This window comes from Pristiophorus japonicus, chromosome 3, assembly GCF_044704955.1.
Source record: "Pristiophorus japonicus isolate sPriJap1 chromosome 3, sPriJap1.hap1, whole genome shotgun sequence".
Taxonomy (NCBI): domain Eukaryota; kingdom Metazoa; phylum Chordata; class Chondrichthyes; family Pristiophoridae; genus Pristiophorus; species Pristiophorus japonicus.
In genome coordinates, this window is record NC_091979.1 from 303,538,941 (window position 1) to 303,562,037 (window position 23,097).

The window sequence follows — 23,097 nt, forward strand, 5'->3', positions numbered from 1 at the left end:
GTGCCAGGTATAGAATTAGTGCCCTTGAGCACAGAGCTTGGAGACAGAGCTGGGAGTGTCACAAACTGAATGATTCGCAAGCAGAGTGAGGAATTTTGTGAGCACAGGAATTCAGTGGAGAGCAGGAAGGCGATGGAGACATCTGACTGAAAAGGAAGAGTGCAGCCACAGAACCCAAGGTCTCCTAGGTAATGGACACGAGACCAGACCTGCGTGACAGCGAGGGGAGCAGCCACAGATAAAGGTAGGCTGAAGAATCCGGAGGGTGTGCGCGTGTCGGGGAACAAGGTGAGTGATGTCAGCGCAAGAGAAGGAGCCGATTGGTGAGTCGTTGGTGATTGTTTTGTTTTAAGTCTGAAGTTTATTTCTGTTAAGTTACTTAAAAAAAGAAAAGAAGTTCGTTAATAGTCTATTAAGTAGATGGTAGGATGGCTCGGTCCAGCGGAATGCACTTTCTGTGCCATGTGGGAACTCCAGGACACTTCCCATGTCGCCAGCTGGAGGACCTCGAGCTCCGGATCTCGGAGCTTGAGCAGCAGCTGGTGTCACTGCGGAGTATCCGCGAGGCTGAGAATTTCATAGATAGCACGTTTCAGGAGGTGGTTACCCCGCAGATAAAGAGTGCTCAGCCAGAGAGGGAATGGGTGACTGCTGGTCAGAAGAGGAATCCCTTGAATGCATCTCGCTCTCCAACCAGTGTTCTGTTCAGAGTATTGGTGGGACCGATGGTTCCTCTGGGGAGTACAGCCAGAGACATGTCCACGGCACCACGGGTGTCTCAGCTGTACAGGGGGAGGAAGAAGACAGGGAAAGCAATAGTGGTAGGGAATTTGATAGGGGAGCAGACAGGCATTTCTGCGGCCGCAGATGTGACTCCCTGGTGCCAGCGTTAAGGATGTCACTGAGTGGCTGCAGAACATTCTGAGGGGGGAGAGAAACAGTCAGAGGTAGTGGTCCATATTGATATCAATGGCATAGGTAGTCCAGCAGGCAGATTTTAGGCAGCTAGGAAGGAGATTAAAAAGCAGGACCTCAAAGGTAGTAATCTCTGTATTACTCCCGGTGCCAAATAGGAGGATAGAGAAGATGAATGTGGCTGGAGAGATGGTGCAGGAGGAAGGGCTTCAGATTCCTGGGGCATTGGGACCAGTTCTGGGGGAAGTGAGAACTATACAGGCCAGACAGGTTGCACCTCAACAAAGCCAGGACCAATATCCTCGTGGGGAGGTTTGCTAGTGTTGTTGGGGAGGGTTTAAACTAAGGTGGCAGGGGGGAATGGGCACCTGAAAGTAGCATTAGAAAGGAGAAACAAAGGGCACAAAGGATTGGGAAAGGTGGATTGCACTAACACAAGAAATAGTACGGTATTAGGTGGGGTCAGACTAAGAGAGAACACAGAAGGCCCAGGATAGGTTTACAGAGAATGCACGAAACATAGTAAACAAGGTTGGTGAGCTGCAGATGAAAATAGCCACAAGTGAATATGATGATGTGGTAATAACAGAAATCTGGCTCAAAAAAGGGCAGGGGTGGATTTTAAATATTCCTGGATATAGGGTGTTCAGGAAAGATAGGGAAGGAAAGATGGGAAGTGGTGTGGCAGTATTGGTTAAGGAGAATGTTCCAGTGTTGGAGAGAGAGGATGTACTGGAGGGGTCAAGGACAGAATCTATTTGGTTATAGTTTAAAAAACAATAGAGATGCCATTACAGTACAATGTGTATTCTATAGGCCACCAACTAGTGGGAAAATTATAGAGGAGCAAATTTGCAGAGAAATTACAGAACAGGGCAAGAACTGTAGTGATAATGGGGGGCTTCAACTATCTAACGTAGATGGGGATAATAATAGTGTAAAGGGCAGAGACGTTGAAGAATTTCTGAAGTGTGTTCAGGAGAACTTTGTTGATCAGTATGTTTCTGGCCCAATGAGGAAGGAGGCATTGCTGGATCTGGTTCTGGGGAATGGGGTGGGTCAAGGGGAGCAAGTGTCAGTAGGGGAACATTTAGGGAACAGTGATCATAGTATCATAAGGTTTAGATTAGCTATTTCCATAGGTTAGGGAACAATCTAGAATAAAAATACGTAATTGGAGGAATGCAATATTCAGTGGGATGAGAATAGATCTGGCCCGGGTAAATTGGAATTAAAGATTGACAGGCAAAACTGTACTGGAACAATGGGCTGCCTTTAAAGAGGAAATCATTTGGGTGCAGTCGAGGTACATTCCCACTCGGGGGAAAAGTAGGGCAACTAAACTCAGGGCTCCCTGGATGATGAAAGAGATAGAAAGTAAGATAAAGCAGAAAACGAGCATGTATGACAGATGACAGGCCGAGAGTACATGTGAGGATCAGGCTGAATATAGAAGGTTCAGAGGAGACGTGAAAAAGAAGATAAGAGAGACAAAGAAAGGATATGAGAACAGAATGGCAGCTAACATAAAAAGTAATTCAAATGTCTTCTATAGGCATATAAATAATAAACGGGTAGTAAGAGCAGTGGTGGGGCTGATTAGGCACTTTAACGTTGGTAATGGGGAAGCTTTTAAAAACAATAATCAGGGACAAAATTAACAGTCACTTGGACAAGTGTGGACCAATTAAGGAACGCCAGCACGGTCAGGCAGAGTCAGTATGGATTTATGAAGGGGAAGTCATGTTTGACAAATTTGCTGGAATTCTTTGAGGATGTAACGAACAGGGTGGATAAAAGGGAACCAGTGGATGTGGTGTATTTGGACTTCCAGAAGGCATTTGACAAGGTGCTACATAAAAGGTTCCTGCACAAGATAAAAGTTCACGGGGTTGGGGGTAATATATTAGCATGGAGAGAGGATTGGCTAACGAACATAAAACAGAGAGTTGGGATAAATGGTTCATTCTCTGGTTGGTAACCAGTGACTAGAGGGGTGCTGCAGGAATCAGTGCTGGGACCCCAACTATTTACAATCTATATTAACGACTTGGAAGAAGGGACCGAGTGTAACGTAGCCAAGTTTGCTGACGATACAAAAATGGGAGGAAAAGCAATATCTGAGGAGGACGCAAAAAAACCTGCAAAAGGACATAGACAGGCTAAGTAAGTGGGAAAAAAATTGGCAGATGAAGTACAATGTCGGAAAGCGTGAAGTCATGCACTTTGGCAGAAAAAAATCGAGAGCAAGTTATTATTTAAATGGAGAAAGATTGCAAAGTGCCACAGTACAGCGGGACCTGGGGGTACTTGTGCAAGAAACACAAAAGGATAGTATGTAGGTACAACAAGTGATCAGGAAGGCCAACGGTATCTTGGCCTTTATTGCAAAGGGGATGGAGTATAAAAGCAGGGAAGTCTTGCTACAGCTATATAAGGTATTGGTGAGGCCACACCTGGAATACTGCGTGCAGTTTTGGTTTCCATATTTACGAAAGTATATATTTGCTTTGGAGGCAGTTCAGAGAAGGTTCACTAGGTTGATTCCGGGGATGAGGGGGTTGACTTATGAGGAAAGGTTGAGTAGGTTGGGCCTCTACTCATTGGAATGCAGAAGAATGAGAGGTAATCTCATTGAAACATATAAGGTTATGAGCGGGCTTGACAAGATGGATGCAGAGAGGATGTTTCCACTGATAGGGGAGACTAGAACTAGAGGGCATGATCTTAGAATAAGGGGCTGCCCATTTAAAACAGAGATGAGGAAAAATTTCTTCTCTCAGAGGGTTGTAAATCTGTGGAATTCGCTGCCCCAGAGAGCTGTGGAAGCTGGGACATTGAATACATTTAAGACAGAAATAGACAGTTACTTAGACGATAAGGGGAGAAGGGTTTATGGGGAGTGGGCGGGGAAGTGGAGCTGAGTCCATGGTCAGTTCAGCCATGATCTTATTGAATGGCAGAGCAGACTCGAAGGGCCGTATGGCCTACTCCTGTTCCTATTTCTTATGTTCTTATGTTCTTATTTTTTAGTTAAACAAAATAAATAGATGGATGTTTTTAATATTTACGGTTAGGGAAAGGCCAGCGTTAATGGAAAGGGTAATCAGGCAAGGTGTACAACACGTGGCCAAACAGCGAGCTCCTGTTTACCACCCGCGGTGAAAGTTAAAATCTATCAGCAATTTCTCCCTCACCCGGGCATTTTGAAGTTTCTGGAAACATAGAAACATAGAAAATAGGTGCAGGAGTCGGCCATTCGGCCCTTCGAGCCTGCACCACCATTCAATAAGATCATGGATGATCATTCACCTCAGTACCTCTTTCCTGCTTTCTTTCCATACCTCTTGATCCCTTTAGCCGTAAGGGCCATATCTAACTCCCTCTTGAATATATCTAATGAACTGGCAACAACAACTCTCTGCAGTAGGGAATTCCACAGGTTAACAACTCTCTGAGTGAAGAAATTTCTCCTCATCTCGGTCCTAAATGGCTTACCCCTTATCCTTAGACTGTGACCCCTGGTTCTGGACTTCCCCTACATCAGGAACATTCTTCCTGCATCTAACCTGTCCACTCCCATCAGAATTTTATATGTTTCTATGAGATCCCCTCTCATTCTTCTAAACTCCAATGAATACAGGCCCAGTCGATCCAGTTTCTCCTCATATGTCAGTCCTGCCATCCCGAGAATCAATCTGGTGAACCTTCGCTGCACTCCCTCAATAGCAAGAACATCCTTCCTCAGATTAGGAGACCAAAACTGAACACAATATTTCAAGTGAGGTCTCACCAAGGCCCTGTACAACTGCAGTAAGACTGCCCTGTTCCTATACTCAAATCCCCTAGCTATGAAGGCCAACATGCCATTTGCCTTCTTCACCGCCTGCTTTACCTGCATGCCAACTTTCAATGACTAATGTACCATGACACCCAGGTCTTGTTGCACCTCCCCTTTCAAGTGGTTTCATGGCAAGTTTGGCTCATTGGGTAGCACTCTCGCCTTTGAGTCAGACGGTTGTGGGTTCAAGCCTCACTCCAGAGACTTAAGCACATAATCCAGGCTGATTCTCCAGTGCAGGGAACATAGGAACAGGAGTAGGCCATCCAGCCCCTCAAGCCTGTTACACCATTCAATGAGATCATGGCTGATCTGCAACCTAACTTCATACCCCATCTTTGGCCCATATCCCTTAAAATCTTTGGTTAATAACAAGCTGTCAATTTCAGATTTAAATTTAACAATTGAGCTAGCATCAATTCCCATTTGCAGAAGAGAGTTCCAAACTTTTACCACCCTTTGTGTGTAGCGTTTCTAATTTTACTCCTGAAAGGTCCGGCTCTAATTTTTGACTCATACTCCCTAGTCCTAGAATCACCAACCAGTGCAAATAGTTTCTCTCTATCTACCCTATCTGTTCCCCCTAATATCGTGAAAACTTTGATCAGACCACCCCTTCGCCTTCTAAACTATAGGGAATACAACTCTAGTTTGTGTAATCTCTGCTCGTAACTTAACCCTTGAAGTCTGGGTATCATTTGGTAAACCTACGCTGCACTCACTCCAAAGCCAAGGGGTGGGATTTTTGGTTGTCTAGTGTCTCAGTTAGCGGCTAGAGGGAGCACACCTTTTAGCGCCCCGACCGAAAATTCATTAGAGGCTCACCGGCAGAAACCAATAGCGCTTGACTGCTGGCGATCAGTGTGATCGTGACGTCAATCCTGGTGCAACGCCTACACTTACACCCCAGTCGGTAAATTAGGTGCGACTGCCTCATTTAGCGACTACCAAGTACAATGGCTGGAAAAACAGTTGGTCCAGGCCTGCAGAGTTAACTGGTGGCTACTTAAAGGGCTGAGGACGTGCTTCCCGCGGAGGTCAAAGTCAGTGCAACGTTTACACACAGCACGGTGCGTGAGCCTCCGAGTTTGCAGTGGCAGACAGACATAACAGTGCAGCTTGAAAACAAGTTATTTAAAAAATTTTAATGGGTGCATTACTATGCCTTTAAGACTCGGCTTTTGCTGGGATCCGAATCGGGGTTCAGCGCATGCGCAATGGGTCCATCAGATTTACCGACCAAACTTTCATTATGTTCCCCCAGCTGTAGTGTGCAATGGCTGATTTCGCGCCCCTGTCAGCTCTTCGACCGATTCTGACCAATTTATGGGCGGAGGGCACAAACTGCCCATCTTCACATCCGTCGTGTTGTGTGGCACTACCACTGTGCAAAATGGGATAGATTCAGAACAGACCTAGCAGCTCAAAACAGGGCATCCATGAGGCACTGTGCACCATCAGCAATAAAATTGTACACCACAATAATCTGTAACCTCATGGCCCGGCATATCCGTCACTCTACCATTACCATCAAGCCAGGGGACCAACACTGGTTCAATGAGGAATGTAGATGAGGATGCCAGGAGCAACAACAGGCATACCCAAAAATGAGGTGCCAACACAGGATTACATACATGCTAAACAGCGGAAGCTGCATGCTATAGACAGGGCTAAGCAATCCTACAACCGATGGATCAGAACAAAGTTCTGCAGTCCTGCCACATCCAATTAAACAACTAATGGGAGGAGGCAGCTCCATGAACATCTCCATCCTCAATGATGGCGGAGCCCAGCACGTGAATGCAAAAGACAAGGTTGAAGCGTTTGCAACCATCTTTAGCCAAATGGATGATCCATCTCGGTCTCCTTCTGAGGTCCCTGCCAACACAAAAGCCAGTCTTCAGCCAAGTCAATATGATGATAACAAAAAACAGCTGAGTGCACTGGTTACAGCAATGGGCCCTGACAACATCCTGGTTGTAGTGCTGAAGACATGCCCCAGAACTAGCCGTGACTCTAGCCAAGCTGTTCCTGTACAACTACAACACTGGCTTTTATCTATCTGACAAGGTAGAAAATTCCCCAGGCATGTTCCATCCACAAATAGCAGGATAAATTCAATCTGGCCAATTACTGTTCCATCAGTTTACTCTAAATTATCAACAAAGTGATGGAAGGTGTCATTGACAGAGCCATTAGTGGCACTTACTCACCAATAACCTGCTCACTGATGCTCAGTTTGGGTTCTGCCAAGACCACTCTGCTCCAGACCTCATTACATCCTTGGTGCAAACATGGACAACAGAGCTGAATTCACGAGGTGAGGTGAGAGTGACTGCCCTTGACATCAAGGCACCATTTGACTGAGTGTGACATCAAGGAGCCCTAGGAAAACTGATGTCAATGGGAATCGGGGAGAAAATTCTCCACTGACTGGAGTCATAACTAACACAAAGGAAGATGGTTGTGATAGTTGGAGGTCAATCATCTCAGCCCCAGGACATCGCTGCACAAGTTCCTCAGGGCAGTGTCTGAGGCCCAACCATCTTCAGCTGCTTCATCAATGACCTTCCCTCCATCATAAGGTCAGAAGGGGGGGTTGTTCGCTGATGATTGCACAGCGTTCAGTTCCATTCGCAACTCCTCAGATAATGAAGCAGTTCATGCCCGCAAGCAGCAAGACCTAGACAACATTCAGGCTTGGGCTGTTAAATGGAAAGTAACATTCAAGCCACACATGTGCCAAGTAATGACCATCTCCAACAAGAGTGTGTCTAAGCACTTCCGCTTGCCATTCAATGGGATAACCATCACCGAATCCCCCACCATCAACATCCTGGGGTGTCACTATTGACCAGAAACTTAACTGGACCAGCCACATAAATACTGCGACAACAAGAGTGGGTCAAAGGCTGGGTATTCTGTGGCGAGTGATTCACTTCCTGACTCCCCAAAGCCTTTCCACCATCTGCAAGACACAAGTCAGGAGTGTGATGGAATACTCTCCCCTTATCTGGATGAGTTCAGCTCCAACAACACTCATGAAGCTCGACACCACCCAGGACAAAGCAGCCCGCTTGATTGGCACCCCATCCAGCACCTTAAACATTCACTCCCTCTACCACCAACGTACTGTGGCTGCAGTGTGTACCATCTACAAGATGCACTGCAGCAACTCGCCAAGGATTTTTCAACAACACCTCCCAAACCCACGACCTCTACCGCCTAGAAGGACAAGGGCAGCAGGCGCATGGGAACACCACCACCTATAATATAGACAACATTTCTAGAACTTGGGAAGAAACTAAAGAGTAGGGTCAACTTGATCTAGAAACTCGCCGGATCCACAAGGGCAGCAGACGCTCAAATCACGTTCATATGTCAAATCCATTGATGTCTAGCTGAATTCTACTGTGAGAATTATCGCTGGTACACCTTTACTGATACCTGCTCGTGCTTGCAAACATCGCACCACCACACCAACACCACGAATATGCAGTCTCCAGTGAATACACCAGCAAAGACATGCCAATCCAGGGCAACTTGAACAACCTATCACCAAACCATCTCACATCTCGATGACAATTTTGGACTGTTGCCCTTCTGCGAGCTTCCCTCAGCCTTAATGACTGAAGGCGAAATGCTTGGAAGAACTGTGACATACGGAATGGATTCTTTATAGAGGACCCCACTGTACAACCTGAAGGATCAAACCTTCCTCGCAAACAGTGGACAACCATCAACCGCCTCAGAACCAGCCATGGTAGATGCTGCCAACTTCTCCATAGATGGAAGATGTGACTAACATGTGACTGTGGAGCTCCTAAATAGGCCCTGGAGCACATCATTGAGCACTGCCCTCCGAGGGAATTCGCAGGCAGTCTCCAAGATATCCACGCTGTTACACCGGAAGCTTTGGCCTGGATATCTGAATTCGATAATGACATTTGATTTCCTTTGCTACTACCATACGAAAGCAGAAGAAGACCACCTGCATGATCCCCTCCATGTTACACACCATCCTGAAAGGAGATGGTAATGGGACAAGTAAAGAAACAACAGATGGGTCGAGAGGAGCTGTAAATGGGAATAGCAGAATCATCAGCAACAACTGGCTGTCCGAAAAAATGGAGGCAGAGGTTATGATCTGAAATTGTTGAACTCAATGTTGAGTCCGGAAGGCTTTTAAGTGCCTAATAGAAAAATAAGGGGCTGAGTGCTTCTTTCAATTTATTAAACTGTATTCGCTGTTCATGATGCTGACTCCTCTACATTGGCGAGACCAAACACAGGTTGGAAGGGAAGGGGAAGGGGAGAATTTTAAAATTAGCACCTCCTGGTGTAGAATGAGCTCTTAGCATCATAGAAATTTATAAAATAGACCATTTCGGCCCCTCGTGCCCATGCCGGCTGACGAAGAGCTACCCGGCCTAATCCCACTTTCCAGCTCTAGATCCGTAGCCTTGTAGGTTACGGCACTTCAAGTGCACATCCAAGTAGTTTTCAAATGTGGTGAGAGTTGCTGCTTCTATCACCCTTTCAGTCAGTGCTAGACTCCCACCACCATCTGGATGAAAAAGTTTCCCCTCAAATCCCTTCTAAACCTCCTACCAATTACTTTAAATCTATGCCCCCTGGTTGTTGACCCCTCTGCTAAGGGAAATAGGTCCTTTCTATCCACTCTATCTAGGCCCCTCATAATTTTATACACCTTAATAAGGTCTCTCCTCAGCCTCCTCTGATCCAAAGAAAACAAACCCAGCCTGTCCAATCGTTCCTCATAGCTAAAATTCTCCAGTCCAGGCAACATCCTCGTAAATCTTCTCTGTACCCTCTCAAGTGCAATCACATCTTTCCTGTAATGTGGTGACCAGAAGTGCATGCAGTACTCCAGCTGTGGCCTAACTAGTTTTTTATACAGTTCAAGTATAACCCCTCTGCTCTTGTATTCTATGCCTCGGCTAATAAAGGCAAATATTCCATATGCTTTCTTAATCACTTTATCTACTTGGCCTGCTACCTTCAGGAGTCTGTGGACATGTACTCCAAGGTCCCTTTGTTCCTCTTCTCAGTGTTCCACCATTTAATGTGTATTCCCTTTCCTTGTTACCCTTCACAAATGCATTATCTCACACTTCTACAGATTGAATTCCATTTGTCACTGTTCTGCCCACCTGACCAGTTCATTGATATCTTCCTGCAGTCTACAGCTTTCTTCTTTATTATCAACCATAACAACCGATTTTAGTATCATCTGCAAACTTCTTAATCATATCCCCTACATTCATCTAAATCGTTGATCTATACCACAAAAAGCAAGGGACCCAGTACTGAGCCCTACGGAACCCCACTGGAAACAGGCTTCCAGTCACAAAAACACCCATCAATCATTACCCTTTGCTTCCTGCCTCTGAGCCAATTTTGGATCTAACTTGCCACTTTGCCCTGGATCCCATGGGCTTTTACTTTCGTGACCAGTATGCCATGTGGGACCTTATCAAAAGCCTTGCTAAAATCCGCATACACTACATCATACACACTGCCCTCATCGACCCACCTTGTTACCTCCTCAAAAAATTCAGTCAAATTAGTCACACATGACCTTCCATGCTGACTGTCCTTGATTAATCCAAGTTTTTCTAAATGAAGATTTATCCTGTCCCTCAGAATTTTTTCCAATCATTCTCCCACCACCGAGGTTAGGCTGACTGGTCTGTGATTACTCGGTCTATCCCTTTCTCCCTTTTTAAACAAAGGTACAACACTAGCAGTGCCATCATCATAGGTAGTCTCTCGGAAGTGAGGAAGACTTGCTTCCACTCTTAACATGGTACTGGGGGTAATGTATTGACATGGATAGAGAACTGGTTGGCAGACAGTGTCATGTATTTCACCATCTTGCAATGACTATAAGTATGTAACTGTAACTCATGCATACTGTACCTGTACCCTTGTAATGCACACCCTGACCACAGGGAGTGAGCTCCTCACCTGGGCTTCCAGGTATAAAAGGGGAGGTCCCACTCAGGATCAGCGCTCTTCAGTCCTGGAAATAAAGTGAAGGTCACAGAGTGACCGTGTCTGATATATCCATGCCTCGTGTGAGTTTGTAACAAGTGCAGAGACACTACATTTGCCGATGAGAAACGGGAATCACCGAACCACGAGGATGGCCACCGGTGGCACAGAGGAACGCTACTGTGTGGGTGAGGACTGGGAGGACTTTGTGGAAAGACTCCAGCAGAGCTTTGTCACAAAGGACTGGCGGGAAGAGGCAGCGGCTGACAAGCGGAGGGCGCATCGACTGACCAGCTGTGGTCCACAGACGTATGCGCTGATGAAAGACCTGCTCGCACCCCAGTGGACAAGTCCTTCGAAGAGCTCAGCCAGCTGATCAGTGAGCATCTCAAGCCGGAAAGTAGTGTACACATGGCCCGGCACCGGTTCTACTCTCACCGGCGTCGGGAGGGTCAAAACATCTCGGACTTCGTGGCGGAACTGCGGCGTTTAGCCAGTCTCTGTAAGTTCTCCTATGCCTGCAGGGGGGAGATGTTAAGGGACTTTTTCATCGAGGGCATTAATCATGCCGGCATTTTCAGGAAGCTCATAAAGACTAAGGATTTGACTTTAGAAGGGGAAGCGTTGATAGTTCAGACCTTCATGGTAGGGGAAGAGGAGACCAAGCTAATTTACGCACACAGCCCTGGTTTCAATGTTGCGATGAACCAGGGAGTTAATGTTGTAAAAAGGACACAGAACCCCACAGGCAGGCAAGGGCAATTTGACACCATCCAGGCAGCAACTAGCTCCAGGGTGGGCCTGCAACAGGGACAATGGAAAGGGGATCGGCAATTCACGCCATCACGAGGAACAATGCATCCCGTGATGGGACAATTAACATCCTCCATCAGAGTGCTTAGAAACAGCCAAATGAGCCATCAAGAAGGAATGCCTGGGAATAGTCCTTTTGTTAACAGCAATCTCAGCTCTTGTTGGAGATGTGGGGGCAGACACACTGCAAAAATCTGTAGGTTCCAACTTTACACCTGTAGGATTTGTAATGTCAAGGGACACCTGGCCAGGATGTGCAAAAAGGCAGTAGCGAGGGGTCTGAAATGCAGGATGAGGCCTGGGGAACAACCATGGATGCTGAAGTTCAGAGAGTTCATGTGGCTGATGTCCACAGCTCATACACCAAAATGCCACCCATGATGATGAAAGTCTTACTGAATGGCATCCCATGCACAAGGAGCTGGATACCGGAGCTAGCCAGTCCCTCATGAGCACCCAACAATTTGAGAGACTATGGCCACACAGAGCTAGCAGGCCCAAATTGGAACGCATCGAGACGCAGCTACGTATGTACACCAAAGAGATCATCCCAGTGCTGGGCAGTGCAAACTTGGTGGTAACGCATAATGGATCACAGAACCGGCTGCCACTCTGGATTGTTCCGGAAAATGGCCCTGCGCTCTTGGGGAGGAGTTGGCTAGCTGAGATAAATTGGAAATGGGGGGATGTGCACGCCATTTCATCCGTGGAGCGAGGTTCATGCTCGCAGGTATTGCAAAAATTCGAGTCACTCTTTACAACGGTGTCGGAACATTCAAGGGCACCAAAGTAGTGATACGCATCACTCCGGACGCCAGACCAGTGCACCACAAAGCCAGAGTGGTGCTATAAGTGATGCGTGAAAAAATTTAAAGTGAACTGGACAAGCTGCTCAGAGAGGGCATAATTTTGCCCGTTGAATTCAGCGACTGGGCAAGTCCCATCGTTCCCGGTCCTCAAAGCAGATGGGTCGATTAGGATTTGTGGCGACTACAAAGCCACTGTGTCGCTGCAAGACCAATTCCCGCTCCCGAGAGCGGAGGACCTTTTTGCCACGCTGGCAGGTGGTAAGCTGTTCACGAAGCTGGACCTCACTTCGGCCTACATGACTCAGGAACTGGCTGAAGCATCCAAGTTTCTGACCACCATCACGACACACAAAGGATTATTTGTCTACAACAGGTGCCCGTTTGGCATTCGTTCGGCAGCGGCTATCTTTCAGCGAAACGTGGAAAGCTTGCTCAAGTCCATACCTGGAACAGTTGTATTCCAAGATGACATCCTTATAACGGGTCGAGACACCGAGGAACACCTCCACAACCTGGAGGAGGTGTTACGCCGATTGGATCGGGTAGGCTTGCGGCTGAAAAAGGCCAAGTGTGTGTTTTTGGCCCCAGAGGTCGAGTTCCTGGGCAGGAGGGTTGCCGCAGACGGGATCCGGCCCACTGAATCAAAAACTGAGGCGATTCGCCGGGCGCCCAGGCCCGGCAACACGTCGGAGTTGCGATCATTCCTGGGACTTTTGAACTATTTTGGGAACTTTCTGCCGAACTTAAGCACATTGTTGGAGCCGTTACACATGCTCCTCCGTAAAGGTTGTGAATGGTCTTGGGGGGATTGTCAAGAACGGGCTTTCAATAAGGCGAGGAACCTGCTGTGTTCCAACAAACTGTTGACTTTGTATGACCCCTGTAAAAAAGTGGTTTTAACATGCGATGCGTCATCCTACAGGGTTGGGTGTGTGTTGCAGCAGGGTAACGATGACGGCCGACTCCAACTGGTGGCTTACGTCTCCAGGTCGCTCTCCCAGGCAGAACGTGGATACGGCATGGTTGAGAAGGAGGCACTCGCGTGTGTGTAGTGTGAAAAAGATGCACCAGTACCTTTTCGGTAGGCGGTTCGAGCTAGAGATGGACCACAAGCCTTTAACATCCCTATTGTCCGACAGCAAGGCTCTCAACGCTAATGCGCCAGCTCACATACAGCGATGGGCTCTCACGCTGGCTGCATATGACTACACCATACCGCACCGGCCAGGCACCGAAAATTGCACTGACGCGCACAGTAGGCTCCCACTGGCCACCACCGAGGGGGCGTCGGAGCAGAGCGCCGAGATGGTCATGGCCGTTGAGGCTTTTGATACTGCGGGCTCCCCCATCACAGCCCGACAGATCAAACTCTGGACCAACAGGGACCCCCTCCTATCCATAATAAAGAAATGTGTCCTGACTGGGGACTGGGCGCCCGCACACAGGGCGTGCCCCGAGGAAGTCAGGCCGTGTCAGAGACGGATGGATGAACTCTCCGTCCAAGCCGACTGCCTGTTATGGGGCAGCAGGGTAGTCATGCCCGAGAAAGGAAGGAAAGCATTCATCAGGGAACTCCAAGGCGAGCACCCTGGCATCGTGTTAATGAAAGCCATTGCCCGGTCACACGTGCGGTGGCCGGGGATTGACTCAGACCTGGAACACTGGGTTCGCAGGTGCACGACGTGTGCCCAGCTGGGCAATGCCCTCAGGGAGGCCCCACTCAGCCCGTGGCCCTGGCTCACCAGGCCATGGTCACGTATTCACGTGGACTATGCGGGCCCGTTCATGGGAAAAATGTTCCTAATCGTTGTCGATGCATACTTGAAGTGGATCGAGTGCATCATATTGAACTCGTGCACGACATCCATCACTGTGGAGAGTCTGCATACGGTTTCGTGACCCATGGCTTGCCGGACATCCTGGTCAGCGATAATGGCCCGTGCTTTACCAGCCATGAATTCCAGGAGTTTATGTCAGGCAATGGGATCAAGCACATCCGGACAGCACCGTTCAAGCTGGCCTCCAATGGCCAGGCATAACAGGCGGTCCAAGTCATAAAACAGGGCATGCTACACATCCAAGGACCCTCCCTTCAGTACCGCCTATCACGCCTCCTGCTGGCCTACAGGTCCCGACCGCACTCGCTCATGGGAGTCCCGCCAGCGGAACTCCTCATGAAACGCACGCTCAAGACGCGGCTGTCCCTCATTCACCCAGACCTGACAGACATTGTTGAGGGCAAGCGCCAATCCCAAATTGAGCTCCATGATCGAGGCTCAAGGGGAGGTGTATAGAAATAGATGACCTGGTATTTATTCTTAACCAGGCTTTGGGATCCAAATGGCTTGAGGGCACCGTAATTGGCAAAGAAGGAAACAAGATCATGGTGGTCAGGCTAAACAATGGGCAGATATGCCGCAAAAACTTGGACCAAGTAAAGACAAGGTTCAGTGCAGGCACGGAGGAACCGGAAGAAGAGCGTGATGAGATAGCACCCACACACTGCCAGCGCACAAGCAACAAAGACAGCCCTCAGCATGCACAGTCCCTGCGGCCAGCCCGGACAGGCCGGAATCACCTCAAGTGACAGAGATGCATGCTGAGGCTCAGCCACCAGAGCCACAACTGCGGCGCTCCACGAGAGAGCGCCAACCACCCGATAGACTTAACCTCTGAAACTAAAAGACCTAAGGGGGGAGGTGATGTCATGTATTTCACCATCTTGCAATGACTATAAGTATGTAACTGTAACTCATGCATACTGTACCTGTACCATTGTAATGCACACCCTGACCACAGGGAGTGAGCTCCTCACCTGGGCTTCCAGGTATAAAAGGGGAGGTCCCACCCAGGATCAGTGCTCTTCAGTCCTGGAAATAAAGTGAAGGTCACAGAGTGACCGTGTCTGATATATCCATGCCTCGTGTGAGTTTGTAACAAGGTGCAGAGACACTATAGACAGGAAGCAAAGAGTAGGAAGAAACGGGTCCTTTTCAGAATGGCAAGCAGTGACTAGTGGGGAACTGCAGGTTCAGCTATTTACAATATACATTAATGATTTAGACGAAGGAATTGAATGTAATATCTCCAAGTTTGCAGATGACACTAAGCTGGGTGGCAGTGTGAGCTGCGAGGAGGATGCTAAGAGGCTGCAGGGTGACTTGGACAGGTTAGGTGAGTGGGCAAATGCATGGCAGACGCAGTATAATGTAGATAAATGTGAGGTTATCCACTTTGGTGGCAAAAACAGGAAGGCTGAATATTATCTGAATGGTGACAGATTAGGAAAAGGGGAGGTGCAACGAGAACTGGGTGTCATGGTACATCAGTCATTGAAAATTGGCATGCAGGTACAGCAGGCAGTGAAGAAGGCAAATGGCATGTTGGCCTTCTTAGCGAGAGGATTTGAGTATAGAAGCAGGGAGGTCTTACTGCAGTTGTACAGGGCCTTGGTGAGGCCACACCTTGAATATTGTGTTCAGTTTTGGTCTCCTAATCTGAGGAAGGACATTCTTGCTATTGAGCAGGTTCACCAGACTGATTCCCGGGATGGCAGGACTGACATATGAAGAAAGACTGGATCGACTAGGCTTGTATTCACTGGAGTTTAGAAGAATGAGAGGGGATCTCATAGAAACATATAAAATTCTGACGGGATTGGACAGGTTAGATGCAGAAAGAATGTTCCCGATGTTGGGGAAGTCCAGAAAATAGGATAAGGGATAAGCCATTTAGGACCGAGATGAGGAGAAACTTCTTCACTCAAAGAATTGTGAACCTGTTGAATTCTCTACCACAGAAAGTTATTGAGGCCAGTTCGTTAGATATATTCGAAAGGGAGTTAGATGTGGCCCTTGCGGCTAAAGGGATCAAGGGGTATGGAGAGAAAGCAGAAATGGGGTACTGAAGTTGCATGGTCAGCCATGATCATATTGAATGGTGGTGCAGGCTCGAAGGGCCGAATGGCCTACTCCTGCACCTATTTTCTATGTTTCTATATTTCTATGTTTCTTAGGTGGCTGTACAGTCCAATATGAGAACTGCAGTCTCTGTCACAGGTGGGGCAGATAGTCATTGAGGGAATGGGTGGGTGGGACTGGTTTGTTGCACGCTCTTTCCGTTGCCTGCGCTTGATTTCTGCACGCTCTCGGCAACAGGACTCGAGGTGCTTAGCGCCCCCCCAAATGTGCTTCCTCCACTTAGGGTGGTCTTTGGCCAGGGACTCCCAGGTGTCAGTGAGGATGTTGCACTTTATCATGGAGGCTTTGAGGGTGTCCTTGTAACATTTCCGCTGCCCACCTTTGGCTCGTTTGCCGTGAAGGAGTTCCGAGTAGAACACTTGCTTTGGGAGTCTCGTGTCTGGCATGCGAACAATGTGGCCTGCCCAGTGGAGCTGATCAAGTGTGGTCAGTGCTTCAATGCTGGGGATGTTGGTCTGGTCGAGGACGCTAATGTCGGTGCGTCTGTCCTCCCAGGGGATTTGTAGGATCTTGTGGAGACATCGTTGGTGGTACTTCTCCAGTGACTTGAGATGTCTACTGTACATGGTCCATGCCTCTGAGCCATACAGAAGGGTGGGTATTACTACAGCCCTGTAGACCATGAGCTTGGTGGCAGTTTTGAGGGCCTGGTCTTCACACACTCTTTTCCTCAGACGGCCGAAGACTGCACTGGCGCACTGGAGGTGGTTTTGGATCTCGTCGTCAATGCCTGCTCTTGTTGATAGGAGGCTTCCGAGATAGGGGAAGTGGTGCACTTTGTCCAGGGCCATGCCGTAGATCTTGATCACTGTGATTACTCGGTCTATCACTTTCTCCCTTTTTAAACAAAGGTACAACATTAGCAGTGCTCCAGTCCGCTGGCACCACATCTGTAGCCAGAGAGTATTGGAAAATAATGGTCAGAGCCTCTGCTATTTCCTCTTTTGTTTCTCTCAACAGCTTGGGATATATTTCATCTGGGCCTGGGGATTTATCCACTTTCAATGCTTCTAAGCCTTTTAATACTTCCTCTTTCACTATGTTTATTTCATCTAATATTTCACACTCCTCCTCCCTGATTGCAATGTCTGCATCACCCCTCTCCTTTGTGAAAACAGATGCAAAGTATTCATTAAGAGCCATACCAACATCTTCCGCCTCCACACAGAGATTACCTTTATGTCTCTAATAGGCCCTTCTCTTTGTTTAGTTATCCTCTTGCTTTTAATGTATTTATAAAACATCTTTGGGTTTTCCTTGATTTTACTTGTCAAAATGTTTTCATGCTCTCTCTTAGTATTCCTAATTTCCTTTTTAATTGCACCCCTGCACTTTCTGTACACCTCTCGGGTTTCTGCAGTATTGAGCCCTCGGTATCTGTCAGAAGCCTTTCTTTTTTTCTTTATCCTACCCTTGACATCGAGCAGGCTCTAGATTTGTTAGTCACACCCTTTTTCTTTGAGGGAATATACTTGCTCTGAGCTCTCCAGATCTCCTCCTTGAATTCCTCCCACTGCTCTCACAATGATTTACCTTCAAGTAGCTATTTCCAGAGTACTTCGGCTAAATCACAGCTCAGCTTAGTAAAATTGGCTTTCCACAAACTGAGTACTTTTATTCCAGGTCTATCTTTGTCCTTTTCCATAACTACCTTAAATCTAACTGAATTATAGGGCTAGATTTTACACTTTTCTGCAGATCGCCCAAAAATGGGCGGTATTTCCGGCGTGGGCTGTAAAAATGGGTTTTGAGATTGCCGGCTTGTCGCCCATTCTCAAAGCCCCTAGTCTCCATTTTTGACGTTACCACGAGCGATATGAAATGGGCGGCAGCATTACATCTCTCTGATCTTCTGCCGCAAAGTGTTGCCGTCCTTCGCAATGGCATGGCAACGCTCGATTCCCGCGATTCAGGAGGTCAAGGGTCATCATGACATGCGCAGAAGAGGAGACAGATAGAGAGGGAGCTGAGAAGGACTGAAGGCATGTGTGGGTGTGGTGTAGCTGCTTTGGGAGGAAGGAGGGAGAGTTTAGAGCTTTAAGCAAATTGGGCAAAAAAACTTAGCTGTTACCAGACAGATATTTGCCCGAATTTGGTGCCTATAATGGAGGGAGAGGAGGAGACAACACAGCATGCTGTGGAGACTGACGCTTTAGAGAGCAGTGAGCTGGGAGAGGAGCACATTGGAGGGCGCAAAAGAGCGAGGAGGTTCTCGGACGAGGCAAATGCCTCTCTCCTGCAGGAGGTCGAGTCACGCTGGGGTGATTTGACACAAGGAGGGTGTGGGAAGCCCACCTCAAAGGCCTACCAGAAGATATGGGCCGAGATAGCAGAGGTGGTCTCGTCGGCGACCAACGAGGTGCGTGAGGGCAACCAATACCGAAAGCGATGGAATGACCTTGTGGGATCCGCAAGAGAAAGTATTACATTTATTTACATGTACTAATGTATTTATATAATTGGATTTGTAAGAGCCATGAGTGAATATCAGCAGATGTGAGGTCTTTCACTTTTACCGGAATATTGTAGTCAAAACCTGCGGTCACGGTGTACGTCTTTAGCTAAAGAATGATAATTATCATAATAATCATGATTAAATCTGTCGGTTATGTGTTGTATCAGTCTCTGTGACAGTACCTAGCAATGATATCACGCAATGATCTCATGCCATGTCGTCCTGTCACCTTTTACAGAAGAAGCTATCGACGATGAGGTCCGTGCAGAGGTGAACGGGTGGGAGGCCACCAGACCCCAGCGACATCACTGAGACGGAGGAGCGGGTGCTCACACTCGTGGGGAAGCACCCCCAGACAGCCAAAGACGCATCTCCAGACCCTGAAGTGATGCGACGTGAGTAAAGTTTACACCATTGAGTGATCGAAAGTCAATAGATGCCACACCTACTCATATCTGAACAATAATATATGATAGATGATTTCTAAATTGTCATAGAAATAATGCTGGTCTAATGAAAATCATTGCAATGCAGAATGTGTTGATGGTCATGAAATGTGATGTCTGTGACGATTTTGAGAGCGGTGGTGCTTTTGTTGTGCATATGCTGCGTGTAGCGCTGGACTCACCTTGTGACCCTAGCAACCCCTTCTCCTCTCAAAACCTAATTTGTGTTTTGCAGCTCAGCCAGCAGCATGTCCCCAGGCAAGACCACAGAGGTCAGAAGGTGAGGGCGCGGGGCCCGACTCTCCGGACGATCCTACATCTGGTGCTGAGGAGCTCCGATTCTCGTCCATCAATCCCTGGGTCTGTTCTCCACGGATGAGAGCGCGGACTTCGAGGAACTTGCATCACCAGAAGCCATTCCACCCCAATGCTCCTCCGGTCATTTCCACCTCTATTCTGGAGGCACCGGCCCCAACAACCTCATCACAGGGCACCCCATTTGTCCCCAGGATGGCGCCGACCTTGCGGCAGGTCTGGTCCACGAGCGCCGCATGAGAGCGGAGAGATGGTACAGTTGTCCAGGAGGACTGTAGCCATAGGTGACCAGATCCTCGATGCATTGGGGGGCATATCCCGATAGCTGGCCACCATGACTGAGTACATTCCGCGGATAGCGGAGGCCCTGGAGGCGATAGCCAGGAACACTGCTGGCACAGGCCTCCCAGTGGTCCCGGAGCACGGCACTCTACCCCTAGGTTCCGCACCACCACTGCGAACGACACATGAGAGGCAAGACCAAGATCCTGCTTCTGGATCCAAGAATGTTCCCCCCTCAGCACCCCCCTGCTCCGGTACCCGCGCAACCACCGCCTCTGCCTTCATCCCCACAAATGAGGCACTGCCTCAGGAACTCTTCGACCAGGTGGCATGGAGTGAGGAGGGGAAGGGGTAGAGGTGGGGAGAAGAAGGGGAGGGGGGAAGGAAAGTGAGGTGCATGTCTACAGGTGATGGCTGTGTTATATCTCCATCTGGGTGTATACAATTTGTTGTAATGTATGGGGGGAGGGGGGCCACCCTCCTGCTTTGCATTTGTGTTCTGTGTTGCTGGACATGTTGACCATTTGTTTGATGTCAATGGTGGAAAAAGTGGGGTGTGGGTGGGGATGGGATGTTTTTGCCCGTGATACTTATGATTTCAGACTAACGGTCGCATTAAACGTTTTTTATTGAACATAACCTTGTTGTGCATTGTCTCAGATAGCTGGACCATTACACACTGGTGAGTCCTTAACATGAAAGGGTTAAATAAAACTTAACTTCAATCAACTTAAACTTTAACTGGCACCAATGTGATGCGCACCATTGATGTCTGAGTTGCACACCGAGCAGTGTGTCAGCGTTGTCACTCACAGCAATGTTATTTCATGCAAATCGTTCATTTATGAGCTCCTGACGTAAGAGTCTTGCAGCTATGTAGCCACCACGGGCCCTTTCCTGCAGTCTGCAGGGGGGCGTGGGCATGGTTGCATAGCCAGCCTGATTGTCTGGCCCTAGGTCAGCGTCCAGCCCCTCGTCCTCCTCTTCCTCTCTCTCCTGACGTGGACCATCAGTCTCTTCTGGCAATTCTTGTCCCCTCCTGATAGCCAGGTTGTGCAGCATGGCGCACACGACCATGAATTGAGCTACTTGCTCAGGGTTGTATTGTAGCTCCCCTCCTGAGTGCTCCAGGCATCTAAAGCACTGCTTAAACACAGTAATTGTTTTCTGGACCACATTGCGTGTGGCTCTGTGGCTCTCATTGTATCGCTTCTCGGCCTCGGTGTGGGTGTCATGCAGGAGGGTCATCAGCCAGGTGGCTAGGCCATATCGGTTGTCACCAAGCATCCAGCATTGTCCTTGTGGCTGACTGTTAAACATGTCAGAGACAGCGCTCTCACACAGGATGTGAGCCTCATCGAAGGTGCCCGGACATTTGGCATTCACTGTCATTATGATCTGATTGTGGTTAATAGAGTATTCAAATAGGCTCATTTAGACGGACTGTGAAAATTCACAGACCCCCAAGTCAAGGCTGCTACGTGCTGCTCAGCATGTTACATTAACTCATCAATCAACTTGACATTTTCGGACCTTGGGTAGCGAGCCAATAAAAGGTTAAAAGATTTTCAATTGAGCCAATAAGGTCAAAGAAGGCGAGTTCTTTTCTGTAAATTGATCCAGGTATAAAGTACAGCCATTTTGACCATGTGTCTCAGTAAGAACAAAGACCTGGCTTGAAGCCAAGCAGTTTGTTGCTCTCTGCCAGTATTAAAAAGTTAAAACTACCATCGGAGTTCGTATTTCATTGGAAATTAAGAGATCTAACAATTTTGGCGCTGCGAGCAGGGTCGCTGAGGAAAGAAACTGAATTTTGGACATCGGACCTATATACTGAGGTAAGGACTCCTCTTTTTTTTTTAAAAGTCCTCGGTCAAAGGTCTAAATTCGCCTCTCCTTCTACGCGATTCCGAAAGCCTCCGGTTTGCGAACCCTCCGGTTGGTAGTCGGCTCGAGGTCCCATAGACGTCTAAACTTCGGCGGTGTATTAGTTAATTAATCACCGACCTATTGATCAGCTAGAAAGCTTACGACTCGAGACCCCAGTAAAGAACTCAATATAATGGCAGCAGGAGATAACAACAAAGAATTGCCTACAACTGTTAAAAGTGGGCAGGCACCACCTCAAGTTTCCTTAGATTTAATTCTCGAACAGTTGAAAGAATACATAGAGCAACAATTCGACTTATCTAAAACCTGTATTAAGATCGAACAAAAGTACGGAACCTCCAAAGGACAATGGTCCTTGGACGAGATTAAAAGGGTCTGGGGAAAAACGACCCGTATGAAAAATAAAGAGCGAACTAGATGGTCCCTAGCGGTTATGGGACAGATTCGAAACCGGAATTAAATTATAATGCGTTCCCAACATGATCGAGAACTGACCAGTACAAAGGATCAATTGCAAACAGTTTGTGCACAGCTGCGACAGAAAAAGCTTGAACTTGAAAAGCTAGAAGCGGAAGTTAAAGATCTTAAAGGTGAAATTAAAGAATGGAAAAAATCATGTATTGATAAGTTCCCAGGGTACCCATGTTTGGATAAATTAAAAGCGCAAACCCGAAGACACGACCGAGGAATAGATACGGTTTCTGAATCCTCCCTACAATTTGGAGACTTTTTGCCGTTGGATGGTAGGGCACATACAGCCTATGGAGTTGGGGGCCATAAAATGGAAATTAAAAGGACAACACCGGTACTTATAGGGCTGGGTCCACATGAACTAATCACGCCGGTCTGGATAGGTCAAGTAGATCAACCCCTTTTGGGAATGGATGTTCTAATCCAAATAGATTCATCGTTGCATTTCGAGGATGGTCGGGTGACATGGTCAATTAGAACTTTGAAGAAAGAAGAATTGAAGGAACACCCGATATGGGCTAAAGATAAGAACGATTGTGGCCTACTCCAGATGGAGCCTGCATCATTTACCGGGACCAAGCCTCCATGCACTAAACAGTATCCCATCAGTCCAACTGCCATCGCGGGAATCTTACCGGTTATTCAGCAATTGGAGAAACAAGGGGTGCTTATTAAAATGCATAGCTCCTCCAATAGCCCCGTGTGGCCGGTACAGAAATCTAATGAGACTTGGCGTTTGACTGTCGATTATAGGAAAGCTAACCAGTGTATTGATCAAAAAGCTCCTTTGGTCGCAGATCCCTCCACCATTTTTAATGCCCTCAAACCGGAACATAAATATTTCTCGGTTATAGATATGGCC